Source organism: Gossypium hirsutum, chromosome A11 (genome assembly GCF_007990345.1).
Source record: "Gossypium hirsutum isolate 1008001.06 chromosome A11, Gossypium_hirsutum_v2.1, whole genome shotgun sequence".
Classification (NCBI taxonomy): Eukaryota; Viridiplantae; Streptophyta; class Magnoliopsida; order Malvales; family Malvaceae; genus Gossypium; species Gossypium hirsutum.
This window is the reverse complement of record NC_053434.1, coordinates 86,622,515-86,637,057: the sequence shown is the minus strand read 5'-3', so window position 1 is coordinate 86,637,057 and position 14,543 is coordinate 86,622,515. Positions and strand designations below refer to the sequence as shown.

At 36.9% G+C, this 14,543-nt stretch overlaps 2 long non-coding RNA genes across 2 annotated transcripts; both read left to right on the top strand.

Annotated features, from left to right (window-relative positions):
- Positions 1-3,115: 3,115 nt before the first annotated feature.
- LOC121209921 (uncharacterized) lies at positions 3,116-5,061 on the top strand. Its single transcript, XR_005905123.1, has 3 exons — positions 3,116-3,316; positions 4,004-4,089; positions 5,016-5,061. It is a non-coding gene; the product is annotated as an uncharacterized lncRNA (long non-coding RNA).
- Positions 5,062-11,061: 6,000 nt separating this feature from the next.
- On the top strand, positions 11,062-13,107 carry LOC121209920 (uncharacterized). Its single transcript, XR_005905122.1, has 3 exons — positions 11,062-11,363; positions 12,050-12,135; positions 13,062-13,107. It is a non-coding gene; the product is annotated as an uncharacterized lncRNA (long non-coding RNA).
- The last annotated feature ends 1,436 nt before the right edge of the window (positions 13,108-14,543 follow it).

Sequence of the window (14,543 nt, the reverse complement as noted above, 5' to 3'; positions counted from 1 at the left end):
ATATAAGAGTTTGCTTATGGGTTCACATATTCACTTATAATTGAGTTCACATGTATACATGTTTATGCAAAGGTTTGCATGACATTTCATATAGGGGTTCGCTTAATAGTTCACCTAGGGTTCGCATTCATAAGGGTTCACATACCTAAGGGTTTGCATACATGGGGATTCGCATACATAAAGGTTCACATATATGGGGGTTTGCATAAAAAATTACCCTAATTAATTAATCATACACAATGGTTTAACTTAGATCCCACAAGTGATTGAAGAAACAAAAATACTAATTTTTGGATGAAGAAATTGACAATCATTGAGCGGAAAGGGATGAAATTGAAAACCTTGAAATCTTTTAAGAACCCTGATTGTAATGAGGGTTTTAGTAATGAAGAAAGAAGTGAGAATTTTGGGAGCTTTTCTTTGAAAAATCTTCTAAGTATGAATTCTAGGTTTTGAAAAGATTCGTTGTTTATAAAACTTTTCTTCCTTAATTGCAATGGGATTAGGAATTAGTTTAGAATTTAGGGTTCATTTAAATTAAGAAATAAATTAAAAAGAACGGTTTTTGGTCTGGGTTGGTTTAAAATTCTAGTACTTTATGGGGGTAAAAATAAGAAAATAAAATATTTTGGCTGAAAATGCACAAGGGGTTTCAAACTTGGGACCAAAAGAATACTAAGTATTTATAACTGAACAAGCAGACTCATTCTTGTCATAAGCCATCAAGAAATTGCTTTTAAGGGTTTTAGCCAAGCATTAGGGGAAATGGAAAACAATCAGCAAAAGGATGCAATCAAGGGAGTTTGAATCTAAGAACTTAACTAGCCTAACACTTAACCATCAAGCCTAGTGGTTTATTCTTATTAATTCCTTATCAACAATAATTTTTAAAGCATTTTAAGCTTGTTTACCTTATTATTATACTTAAAAATCTAAATTCTATCTCTATTTCTTCTAGCCCTAATTTTGGGATGTGACATGCTGTGTGGGTTGGAATCACATGACCGTGCGAACAACCGTGTACACTCACCAAGGCCGCGTGGGTCAAAAGTGTAAATATTTAAAAATGTATCACACAATTGTGTCGCTGGGCTATGTAACAAACTGTGGTCATGTGCAACAAAAATCATCCAAACCTACAGATCACACAGTCATCAAAACCGTGTTCCAGGCCGTGTATCAGGCCATGTGTATTTGAAAATACCTTCGAAAACAAGCTATTCAACCTAAACTATAACAGCCCAATTTCGGTGAAATCGGAATAGTGATTTTGGGACTACAAATCCGAGCCAAAAAAATTTTATTTTAATTTCATTTTATGGTCTGTAATATGATAGAAATGTCATGTAAAAATTTTGATAAGATAATTTTATCGATTATGTGTTTAATTATGGGAAGGACCAAATCGTGTAAAATGCAAAAGTTAAATTCTAGTATCTAGAAGGATTAAATAGCTATGGAATTCAAAACTTGAGGTCCTTATGTGGAATTAGACCATTAATAAAAAGTTAGTATATATTTTTGGATGATTCATCCATGGAAAATTAGAAAAAGGCTAAGGACTAAATTGGAAATCAAAATTATTAAAGATGATAAATTAAATAAATAGAAATAAAAATCATTTTTATCATCTTCTTCCCCAAAAAATTCCATGGAAACCCTAGGAGAGAGAGAAGAAACTTTCACGGCTAAATAGGGTAAGTATTCTTGTCTCGTTTTTATTAATTTTGATATTTTTGGAACCGGAATAGCTTAATCTATATATTTAGGGGATCAATTTGAAGAGTTATAAAATATGGAAATTAGGTCATGGATGAATATTCTAAAAATTAGAAATTTATGGTAGAAAATGAAAGGTTGTTGATAGATAAACATCTTTTACAAAGTGATTTTTTATGAAAACATGATTTAGGGACTAAAATGTAAATTTGGGAAAATTGAAGAAAAATTATGAATTTTGTAGAATATATGTGTTGTAAATTTTATGGTAAAATTTACGTTAGGCTTGGAATAGGGAGTAAATTGCACAAATTTCATTTTCCGAGCCTAGGGACGAAATTAGAATTTATGGAAAAGTTAGGGGCAAAATGGTAATTTTTCCTAAGATGAAAATTGAGTCCCCTTGAATATGAAATATGATAAATTGATGTTAAATTTACTCGTATAGATCCGAATAGACCAAACTCAGAGCTAAAACGAGGAAAAGAGGAAGATGTCGAATTAGTATATTTTACGTACACGAACATTTGTCGAGGTAAGTTCGTATAACTAATTTGTGTATTTTATATGTTTGAATTAAATGTTGCATTGTGAATTGTATAAATATCATATATTCATGTGACATTGAAATTGTATTTGTCAAAGCCCAATCCACGATAATGTCTGATAAAGGAGAAACGATGAAAATGTTACTTTTATGCTTGGAATGAAAGTGGAATGTAATCATTTTAATTATATAGATGTGATAGATGTATGAAATAATCACATGTCGGGAAATGCTTGAAAATGTTAAATCCCGTTTGAATAAATGGATATGTGATTTCTCGAAATCAATAAGATCCTGCTTTTGTTGCTGACGGGATTTAGCTTGGATGAGTAATCTTATTGACCTCATTTATGAAAGGATTTAGCCCGGACAGGCAATCCTGATATAAGTCCTCTCAAGCATATGTTATGGATTGGATTTAGCCCGGACGGGTAATCTAGATCAAGCACTTTAGAGCATATGTCATAAAAAGGATTTAGCCTAGACTGGTAATCCTGACAAAGCTCTATTGAGTATATATTGTAGACAGGATTTAGCCTGGACTGGTAATCCTGTTGTCTATATATATGTGACAGCCCAAAATTGACCCTAGTCGGGAAGTGGTTTCGGGACCACAAAACCGAGTTACAAGAAAATTTATTTTAATTTTAATTGCATATATTAAATGTGGTAGTGTATGTGTGGAAATAATAAAGGTTTAAAATTAGCCTTAGGAATGTGGATTTTCATGAAAGGACTTAGTTGAGAAATTTAGAAAAGATGATAGATAAATTGAAAGGATTAAATAATAACAAGGTGAGAAAGTATGGATTTGCATATCAAAATGCCCTTAATTCATGAAGTGGCCGGCCATGTGATGATGGTCCTCCATTAAGTCAAGTTAAATACAATTTTATAATGGTAAATGATAAAATAATCTAAATAGAAACATAAATTAATAAGAAATGGAAGGTGGGAGAGTGTCATCTTCTCCTTGCAAAACCGAACATAAAGGAAGAAGGAAAGAAAAATGGTTAAAAAGCATTCGGTCAACTTAAGGGATTAATCAAGGTAAGATTGCATGTTATTTTTCATTAAATTTTGTTAAATTTAGTTAATAGACAAATCCATATTATAACCCATAGGGTGATTTCTCTATTTGGTGAAAAAAAAATGGGCATTCGGATGTGATCGTTAGATGTTAAGAGGATAGTGTTTGATGCTTTGGAATGGAATATTAGAAAGATGAGTAATGAAATAGCTAATAGATATATGAACCTTGGTATGATATTATGGATAGATGTGGAGTTTTTGGTAGTAGAAACATTCGGCCAAATTATTATGTGGAGGAACTATGTGCTCAAATGAAATGAAAAAAAAATGATATTGCATCGAAATTGTATATTCGGCATTTAAAATTAAGTACATAGGTGATGTTAGATTGATCTTGCATATTCGGCTATATAGTATGCACATTGGTGAAATTTCTTTGATTCTATACAATCGACCAAATGAGGAGGTTGGTTTACAAAGTTGAGTTTGATTCATAATTATGTATATTTGAATGTAATCATATTTGGCATAATATTATTTTGGAAGGGATAATACATTTGGCTTTGAGATATAATATGAACATTAGTTGAGACTTGGATGTCTTGAACAAGGATGATTGTAAAAAAAAATGGAATTATTAAATTTATATATATATAGGTATCTTGCAAGGTAAATTAAATTACTAAACTTATTTATTTAATCAAGCTCAAGAATCCAAAGGAGGGGAATCAAGCAAAGGCAAAGCAAAGAATATTGAGTAGTTGATTGGGAATCACTTCATCCGACCTAAGGTAAGTCATTAAGCATATATTTTGTATCAATTTAAATGGTTATAACGTCTATGTAATGATGCTGAATGGAACGATAAATATATATATTTATACATGTATGCATGGGGTGATGAAAGTATTGAATAAAAAGAAAAGAGGTGAGATGAATTGAGTTGTTGGTTTAGGCACTAAGTGTGCGGGTGTAAACATTTATGATCATGAGATTGGCACTAAGTGTGCGGGTTTAAATTGTACAGCACTAAGTGTGCGAGTTTACAGTACATGGCACTAAGTGTGCGCGGTTGATTATTAAGCACTATGTGTGCGAACCCAATATATATTTTCTATAAATTATTTACATTAAGGGTGCGACTTTACCGAGTCGATTTTGGACAGCGGAAAAAGGTAAGTGTGCGAACTTGAAATGCATGGTACTAAGTGTGTGAGTTTAAAGTGCATGGCACTGAGTGTGCGTGGGTGATTACTAAACATTATGTGTGCAACCCAATATATATATTTTCCATAAATTATTTACACGAAGGGTGCGGCTTTACCGAGTCAATTTTGGACAACGGAAAAGGTAAGTACCTTGAGTTCATGGCTAATAGGCGCTATGTTTATATTTGGAGTTGAGCTTGGTAAGTTTTGAACCTATGTGACGATTATAGTTGAAGTCACGTACATAAGGTTCATTGTGGAATAGGTGAAAGTTCGTTTAATTGTATGATTATAACGAAAATAAAATGATGTATGAAAGGTCAATGTAGGACTTGGTATGAGATTGAACCATAGGGTTTAAGGAACTATGGTATAGTTTGGTATGGATGGAGTACTTAACCTCATTTCATTGTTTCCTGTTGTGATAATTTTATTAATGGATGGTTGTGGAATGCTTATGGCTTACTGAGTTATATACTCATTCGGTGTTTGCTTGTCACCTATTCTAGGTTTCTTGGACTCGTCTCTTTTTGCGTGATCGTGCCGTCGTCGAAGTCATCACACCGGCTAGCAACCTTTGGTACTTTCTTCTTAGTTGGTCTAGGAGAACATTTCGGCATGTATAGGCTATTATGTTATGTTTGAACTTTGGTATGTAAACTTTTAGCCATGCGAAAATGGCATAAATGTTCGGTTGGATTTGGTTTTATAACGTTAGGTCGTAAGTCTTGGTAATACGATCTTTATGTCATGGTTGATTATTTTTTGGTGTTAAAATTTATGTTATGGCAAAAGTGTAGTAGGGGGGGATGTTTGACAATGATTAGCCTTTGGTATGGCTAGTCATGATTATAATTTTGTGATATATATGATGAATTACTAGTTAGATCAATAAGAAATCACTAAATGGACATAGTTGCTTCAGTAACAGATGCTGGCAGCAGCAGTGATGTGGGATTGAAAAATTACAACAATTAGTAGGAATGGAATTAAATAGTGGATAAATTATGTAATCGAAGATCGATGAGTCTATTTTCATATAGAAGTAACGAAACAATCATATGGACAGTATGTTAAGAGATATTCAGGTTCTCGCGAGACAGGGCCAGAACGGTTTCTGGGTTCCCTGTTCCGACTTTGTAAATTTATTATGAATTAACCAGAGATAATTAGGAGCCATGCCATATATGTATAGATTCCTCTTTGAGTCTAGTTTCTATAGAAATAAACGGCATCAGTATTGAAGCTCTGTACAGGGAGATATCCAGGTCGTAATGCACAAAGGTCAGTGTAGTCGACCCCAGTAACATGGGAGACTTTGACTAATAAACTGTACTAATTGGCCCGACCAAAAATTCTAGAAAAAATATGTAGATGGGCATATGAGTCTAGTTTCAGGGAAAATTCACAGAACTGGATTTTGAGTCCCAGAGCTCAAGATATGATTTTTAAAGTGACTAGCACGCAGATTGGCAGCTTGTCTGGAAAAATTTTTAATAAGTGGTTTGAAGTCTGTTAACACCTCGTGTTCGACTCCGGCGACGGTCTCGGGTTCGGGGTGTCACATTTGATTGGTATTAGAGCCAGGTTTAGTCGGTTCTAGGACTACCATAGCACGTATGAGTCTAGCTATACATGCCTTAATGTTAATGTTTAAATGTGTGATGACTTCTGACGGTTAAAATTTTTGTTTTGGTTAGTAAATGGATCCCGGTGTAGAGAGAACCTTGGCGGATGACGTTGAAAGTGTAGCGGCTGCTCCTGCACAAGGGACGCCGCCTGTTGAACCTCAGTCATCTGCGAATAATCAAGGTGAGGGGGCTAAACAAGCCTTCTTTACCATGATGAATGAGTGGGTCGCGCAATATGCCCGAACCAATCCGGCTGTCCAACAATTCCCGAATTTGAATAATCCACCCCAAGAGCCCGTAATGCCATCAGTTACTGATCCTGTGAGGCTGAGTAAACCACCTGTAGACTTGATTAGGAAGCGCGGGGCTGAGGAGTTCAAGGCCATAGTTACTGATGATGCCGAAAGGGCCGAGTTCTGGCTTGATAACACCATTCGGGTGTTCGATGAACTGTCATGCACACCCGATGAATGTCTAAAGTGTGCTATATCTTTGTTGCGAGACTCAGCCTACTACTGGTGGAGGACCTTGATTTCCATAGTCCCAAACGAACGAGTTACTTGGGATTTCTTCCAAGCGGAATTTCGAAAGAAATATATTAGTCAACGGTTCATCGATCAAAAGCGTAAGGAATTCTTGGAACTCAAGCAAGGCCGTATGACAGTATCTGAGTACGAACATGAATTCGTAAGGCTCAGTAGGTATGCCCGGGAGTGTGTAGCTGATGAGGTTGCTATGTGCAAAAGATTTGAAGAAGGATTGAATGAAGATTTAAAGCTACTAGTGGGTATTCTGGAGATAGAAGAATTCGTGACACTAGTCGAACGAGCCTGCAAGGCGGAAGAACTTGGAAAGGGGAAGAAGAAGGCTGAATTTGAAGCTAGAGACTATCGTAAAAGATCGACGGGTAAAGCTCCGTTCTCAGCTGTAAAGAAGTTCAGGGAGGACACTAATAAGTCGAGGATGACTGCGGGAATTTCCATCAGAGCACGACCATCGACGGACTCCCGAACTACTTCGGTAGCTAGTGTGGGCAATAATCGTCTAGAGAGACCTGAGTGTCCCCAATGTGGAAGACGACACATAGGTCAATGTTGGGGTAAGTCTATTAACAGGGCCTGTTACGGATGCGGTTCGAAGGACCACTTCATTAGAGATTGCACGGAGCTTGATGAGAAGAATAAGGTTCAAGGTGCAAGACCTAGTGGAGTGACAACTAGAGGTAGACCACCGAGAATTTTAGGAGGTAGGGGTGGTAGTCAGAGAGGGGTCTCTGATACGGCTGTTCGAGCCGAGAACCGTACTCCTGCTAGAGCATATGCCATTCGCGCACGAGAGGAGGCATCCTCCCCTGACGTCATCACTGGTACCTTCACTCTCTTTGATACTAATGTGATTGCATTGATTGACCCTGGCTCTACTCATTCATATGTATGTGAAACCTTAGCATCCAGTAAGACTCTACCTGTTGAGTCTACTGAGTTCGTAATTCGGGTGTCAAATCCCTTGGGTCGTTACGTGCTTGTCGACAAAGTGTGTAAGAGATGTCCCCTAGTAATTCGAGGTTCTTGTTTTCCGGCGGACTTGATGCTTCTGCCGTTTGATGAATTTGATATTATTCTTGGTTTGGATTGGCTGACCGCGCATGATGCGGTTGTGAATTGCAAAAGCAAGACTATTGATTTGAGGTGCGCAAATAACGAAGTAATCCGAGTTGAGTCTACGGATTTGGAGGGGTTGCCAGCTGTAATATCAGCAATGTTGGCCCAGAAATATGTAAGAAAAGGGTGCGAAGCATACCTTGCGTATGTACTTGATGATAAAGAATTAGAAAAGAAACCCGAAACTGTGCGGGTGGTTTGTGAATACCCGGATGTTTTTCCTGAAGAATTACCGGGTTTACCACCTGTTCGGGAGGTAGAGTTTGGTATTGAGCTTGTACCTGGAACTACGCCAATTTCGATAGCTCTGTATCGTATGGCACCAACCGAGTTAAAGGAATTGAAAGCTCAATTGCAAGAGTTGACGGATAGAGGTTTCGCTCGACCAAGTTTCTCACCTTGGGGTGCACCAGTATTGTTCGTGAAAAAGAAGGACGGAACCATGAGGTTGTGCATTGACTATCGTCAGTTGAATAAAGTGACCATAAAGAATAAATATCCGTTACCGCGTATTGATGATTTGTTTGATCAATTAAAGGGAGCCTCAGTGTTTTCAAAGATAGATTTGAGATCGGGTTATTATCAGTTGCGGATTCGAGATTCGGACGTACCCAAAACTGCTTTCAGAACGAGGTACGGTCACTACGAGTTCTTAGTGATGCCATTCGGGCTCACTAATGCCCCTGCGGTATTTATGGATTTGATGAATCGGATCTTCAGACCCTATTTGGATCGGTTCGTAGTTGTGTTCATTGATGACATCTTGGTCTATTCAAGAGATGAGACTGAACATGCTGAACACCTGAGATTAGCGTTGCAAATTTTGCGGGATAAGCAGTTATATGCGAAGTTCAGTAAGTGTGAGTTCTGGTTAAGAGAGGTTAGCTTCTTGGGTCATGTGGTATCCGCATCGGGTATTCGAGTTGACCCGAGCAAAATTCCAGCCATACTTAATTGGAAGCCTCCAAGAAATGTTACCGAAGTTCGGAGCTTCCTGGGGCTCGCCGGTTATTACCGACGATTTGTAAAAGGTTTCTCGATGATAGCCACACCAATGACGAAGCTACTTCAAAAGGATGCTAAGTTCGAATGGACGGAGAAATGTCAGAAAAGCTTCGATCAACTGAAAACTCATTTGACTGAAGCTCCAATTTTAGTGCAACCCGAATCAGGCAAAGAGTTTGTCATTTATAGTGACGCATCCCTACTCGGGTTGGGTTGCGTATTGATGCAAGAAGGTCGAGTTGTGGCCTATGCGTCGAGACAATTGAAGCCACACGAGAGAAATTATCCAACCCATGATCTCGAACTAGCCGCCATCGTATTTGCTTTGAAAATATGGCGACATTATTTGTTTGGCGAAAAGTGCCATGTATTTTCGGATCACAAAAGTCTCAAATATTTGATGACTCAAAGAGACTTAAATCTGCGACAAAGACGTTGGCTTGAGTTGTTGAAAGATTACGAGCTTGTCATTGATTACCACCGGGGAAAGGCTAATGTGGTTGCGGACGCCTTAAGCCGAAAATCGCTGTTTGCTTTACGAGCGATGAATGTGCACTTGTCTATTCTACCCGACAATGTGTTAGTAGCTGAATTAAAAGCCAAACCATTATTGATTCATCAAATTCGTGAAGCCCAGAAAGTTGATGATGAATTGGTTGCAAAACGGGCTGAGTGTGTTCCGAACAAGGAATCGGAGTTTCAAATGGATGACGATGATTGTTTGAGGTTCAGAAGTCGTTTGTGTGTTCCAAGGAATTCGGAACTTATTTCGATGATTTTGAATGAGGCTCATAGTGGCCGAATGTCTATCCACCCGGGTAGTACTAAAATGTACAACGATCTGAAACGTCAATTTTGGTGGCCGGGCATGAAACGAGACATTTCTGAATTTGTTTCAAGGTGTTTGATATGTCAACAAGTAAAAGCGGAACATCAAGTGCCATCTGGATTACTTCAGCCAATCATGATACCCGAATGGAAATGGGATCGAGTAACAATGGACTTTGTGTCTGGGTTACCTCTGACTCAGAAAAGAAAGACTCGGTCTGGGTTATTGTTGATAGATTGACCAAGTCTGCTCATTTTATCCCTGTCCGTACAGATTTTTTGCTCGATAAATTGGCAGAAATATACATCTCCCAAATTGTTCGATTGCATGGTGTACCTATTTCTATCGTGTCAGATAGAGACCCAAGATTTACATCGCGATTTTGGAAGAAATTGCAAGAAGCTTTGGGTACCAAGCTGCATTTTAGCACTGCTTTTCACCCCCAAACCGATGGTCAATCTGAACGAACAATTCAGATACTCGAGGATATGTTGAGATGTTGCGTCTTAGAGTTCTGTGGTTCATGGGAAAGATATTTGCCTTTGATTGAATTTGCTTATAACAATAGCTTTCAATCAAGCATTAAGATGGCACCTTACGAGGCTTTATACGGTCGCAAGTGCCGTACCCCATTATTTTGGACTGAACTTAGTGAAAGTAAAATTTTTGGGGTTGATTTGATTAAGGATGCCGAGCAGAAAGTCCGAGTAATTCGCGAAAGTTTGAAAGCCTCTTCGGATTGTCAAAAGTCGTATGCGGATTTGAAAAGAAAAGACATTGAATATCAGGTTGGAGATAAAGTATTTATCAAAGTTTCACCCTGGAAGAAGGTGCTTAGATTTGGTCGTAAGGGCAAATTGAGTCCGAGGTTCATCGGTCCGTACGAAGTGTCCGAACGAGTTGGACCAGTTGCATACCGATTAATTTTACCCCCTGAGCTTGAAAAGATTCACAATGTTTTCCATGTCTCGATGCTTCGACGATATAGGTCTGACCCGTCACACGTAATCACTCCATCTGAGATCGAGATTCAACCTAACTTGAGTTATGAAGAAGAACCGGTTCGCATTTTGATGCGTGAAGTAAAAGAGTTGCGAAATAAGAAAATCCCATTAGTGAAGGTGTTGTGGCATAAACACGGAATTGAAGAAGCCACTTGGGAACTTGAGGACTCTATGAAGGATCGATATCCAAAATTATTCACCGGTAAGATTTTCGGGGACGAAAATTTCTTGAGTGGGGGAGAGTTGTGACAGCCCAAAATTGACCCTAGTCGGGAAGTGGTTTCGGGACCACAAAACCGAGTTACAAGAAAATTTATTTTAATTTTAATTGCATATATTAAATGTGGTAGTGTATGTGTGGAAATAATAAAGGTTTAAAATTAGCCTTAGGAATGTGGATTTTCATGAAAGGACTTAGTTGAGAAATTTAGAAAAGATGATAGATAAATTGAAAGGATTAAATAATAACAAGGTGAGAAAGTATGGATTTGCATGTCAAAATGCCCTTAATTCATGAAGTGGCCGGCCATGTGATGATGGTCCTCCATTAAGTCAAGTTAAATACAATTTTATAATGGTAAATGATAAAATAATCTAAATAGAAACATAAATTAATAAGAAATGGAAGGTGGGAGAGTGTCATCTTCTCCTTGCAAAACCGAACATAAAGGAAGAAGGAAAGAAAAATGGTTAAAAAGCATTCGGTCAACTTAAGGGATTAATCAAGGTAAGATTGCATGTTATTTTTCATTAAATTTTGTTAAATTTAGTTAATAGACAAATCCATATTATAACCCATAGGGTGATTTCTCTATTTGGTGAAAAAAAATGGGCATTCGGATGTGATCGTTAGATGTTAAGAGGATAGTGTTTGATGCTTTGGAATGGAATATTAGAAAGATGAGTAATGAAATAGCTAATAGATATATGAACCTTGGTATGATATTATGGATAGATGTGGAGTTTTTGGTAGTAGAAACATTCGGCCAAATTATTATGTGGAGGAACTATGTGCTCAAATGAAATGAAAAAAAAATGATATTGCATCGAAATTGTATATTCGGCATTTAAAATTAAGTACATAGGTGATGTTAGATTGATCTTGCATATTCGGCTATATAGTATGCACATTGGTGAAATTTCTTTGATTCTATACAATCGACCAAATGAGGAGGTTGGTTTACAAAGTTGAGTTTGATTCATAATTATGTATATTTGAATGTAATCATATTTGGCATAATATTATTTTGGAAGGGATAATACATTTGGCTTTGAGATATAATATGAACATTAGTTGAGACTTGGATGTCTTGAACAAGGATGATTGTAAAAAAAAATGGAATTATTAAATTTATATATATATAGGTATCTTGCAAGGTAAATTAAATTACTAAACTTATTTATTTAATCAAGCTCAAGAATCCAAAGGAGGGGAATCAAGCAAAGGCAAAGCAAAGAATATTGAGTAGTTGATTGGGAATCACTTCATCCGACCTAAGGTAAGTCATTAAGCATATATTTTGTATCAATTTAAATGGTTATAACGTCTATGTAATGATGCTGAATGGAACGATAAATATATATATTTATACATGTATGCATGGGGTGATGAAAGTATTGAATAAAAAGAAAAGAGGTGAGATGAATTGAGTTGTTGGTTTAGGCACTAAGTGTGCGGGTGTAAACATTTATGATCATGAGATTGGCACTAAGTGTGCGGGTTTAAATTGTACAGCACTAAGTGTGCGAGTTTACAGTACATGGCACTAAGTGTGCGCGGTTGATTATTAAGCACTATGTGTGCGAACCCAATATATATTTTCTATAAATTATTTACATTAAGGGTGCGACTTTACCGAGTCGATTTTGGACAGCGGAAAAAGGTAAGTGTGCGAACTTGAAATGCATGGTACTAAGTGTGTGAGTTTAAAGTGCATGGCACTGAGTGTGCGTGGGTGATTACTAAACATTATGTGTGCAACCCAATATATATATTTTCCATAAATTATTTACACGAAGGGTGCGGCTTTACCGAGTCAATTTTGGACAGCGGAAAAGGTAAGTACCTTGAGTTCATGGCTAATAGGCGCTATGTTTATATTTGGAGTTGAGCTTGGTAAGTTTTGAACCTATGTGACGATTATAGTTGAAGTCACGTACATAAGGTTCATTGTGGAATAGGTGAAAGTTCGTTTAATTGTATGATTATAACGAAAATAAAATGATGTATGAAAGGTCAATGTAGGACTTGGTATGAGATTGAACCATAGTGTTTAAGGAACTATGGTATAGTTTGGTATGGATGGAGTACTTAACCTCATTTCATTGTTTCCTGTTGTGATAATTTTATTAATGGATGGTTGTGGAATGCTTATGGCTTACTGAGTTATATACTCATTCGGTGTTTGCTTGTCACCTATTCTAGGTTTCTTGGACTCGTCTCTTTTTGCGTGATCGTGCCGTCGTCGAAGTCATCACACCGGCTAGCAACCTTTGGTACTTTCTTCTTAGTTGGTCTAGGAGAACATTTCGGCATGTATAGGCTATTATGTTATGTTTGAACTTTGGTATGTAAACTTTTAGCCATGCGAAAATGGCATAAATGTTCGGTTGGATTTGGTTTTATAACGTTAGGTCGTAAGTCTTGGTAATACGATCTTTATGTCATGGTTGATTATTTTTTGGTGTTAAAATTTATGTTATGGCAAAAGTGTAGTAGGGGGGATGTTTGACAATGATTAGCCTTTGGTATGGCTAGTCATGATTATAATTTTGTGATATATATGATGAATTACTAGTTAGATCAATAAGAAATCACTAAATGGACATAGTTGCTTCAGTAACAGATGCTGGCAGCAGCAGTGATGTGGGATTGAAAAATTACAACAATTAGTAGGAATGGAATTAAATAGTGGATAAATTATGTAATCGAAGATCGATGAGTCTATTTTCATATAGAAGTAACGAAACAATCATATGGACAGTATGTTAAGAGATATTCAGGTTCTCGCGAGACAGGGCCAGAACGGTTTCTGGGTTCCCTGTTCCGACTTTGTAAATTTATTATGAATTAACCAGAGATAATTAGGAGCCATGCCATATATGTATAGATTCCTCTTTGAGTCTAGTTTATATAGAAATAAACGGCATCAGTATTGAAGCTCTGTACAGGGAGATATCCAGGTCGTAATGCACAAAGGTCAGTGTAGTCGACCCCAGTAACATGGGAGACTTTGACTAATAAACTGTACTAATTGGCCCGACCAAAAATTCTAGAAAAAAATATGTAGATGGGCATATGAGTCTAGTTTCAGGGAAAATTCACAGAACTGGATTTTGAGTCCCAGAGCTCAAGATATGATTTTTAAAGTGACTAGTACGCAGATTGGCAGCTTGTCTGGAAAAATTTTTAATAAGTGGTTTGAAGTCTGTTAACACCTCGTGTTCGACTCCGGCGACGGTCTCGGGTTCGGGATGTCACAATATATGTGGCTCAAGAGTGTACTTTTTGAAATAGTACCTTATGGGTACCATTGAATATGAATTGTCGGATCCTGATTTGTACACCTCGAGTGTATTACATGTGTATCCATCGATATTTCAGATAAATTCAACAGGTAAAAATCTTGACATGAGAAGATATGAATAAGAAATAAGTTATTACATGTATCTATCTGAAATACATGAAAATGGCGATACATGATAATCGATATATGAAAATATGAGATGATGATATTTGTACATGGAATTTTATTTGATGAATATATGTTCATCCTTGATTATAGACTTGTACACCTTGAGTGTACTACTACTCATGTGACCTTGATATTTCGAATGATATGAGTAAAGTTTTGACATGAAATAATCTGAACTCGAGATAAACTATTATGAAATTATACTTGTAATA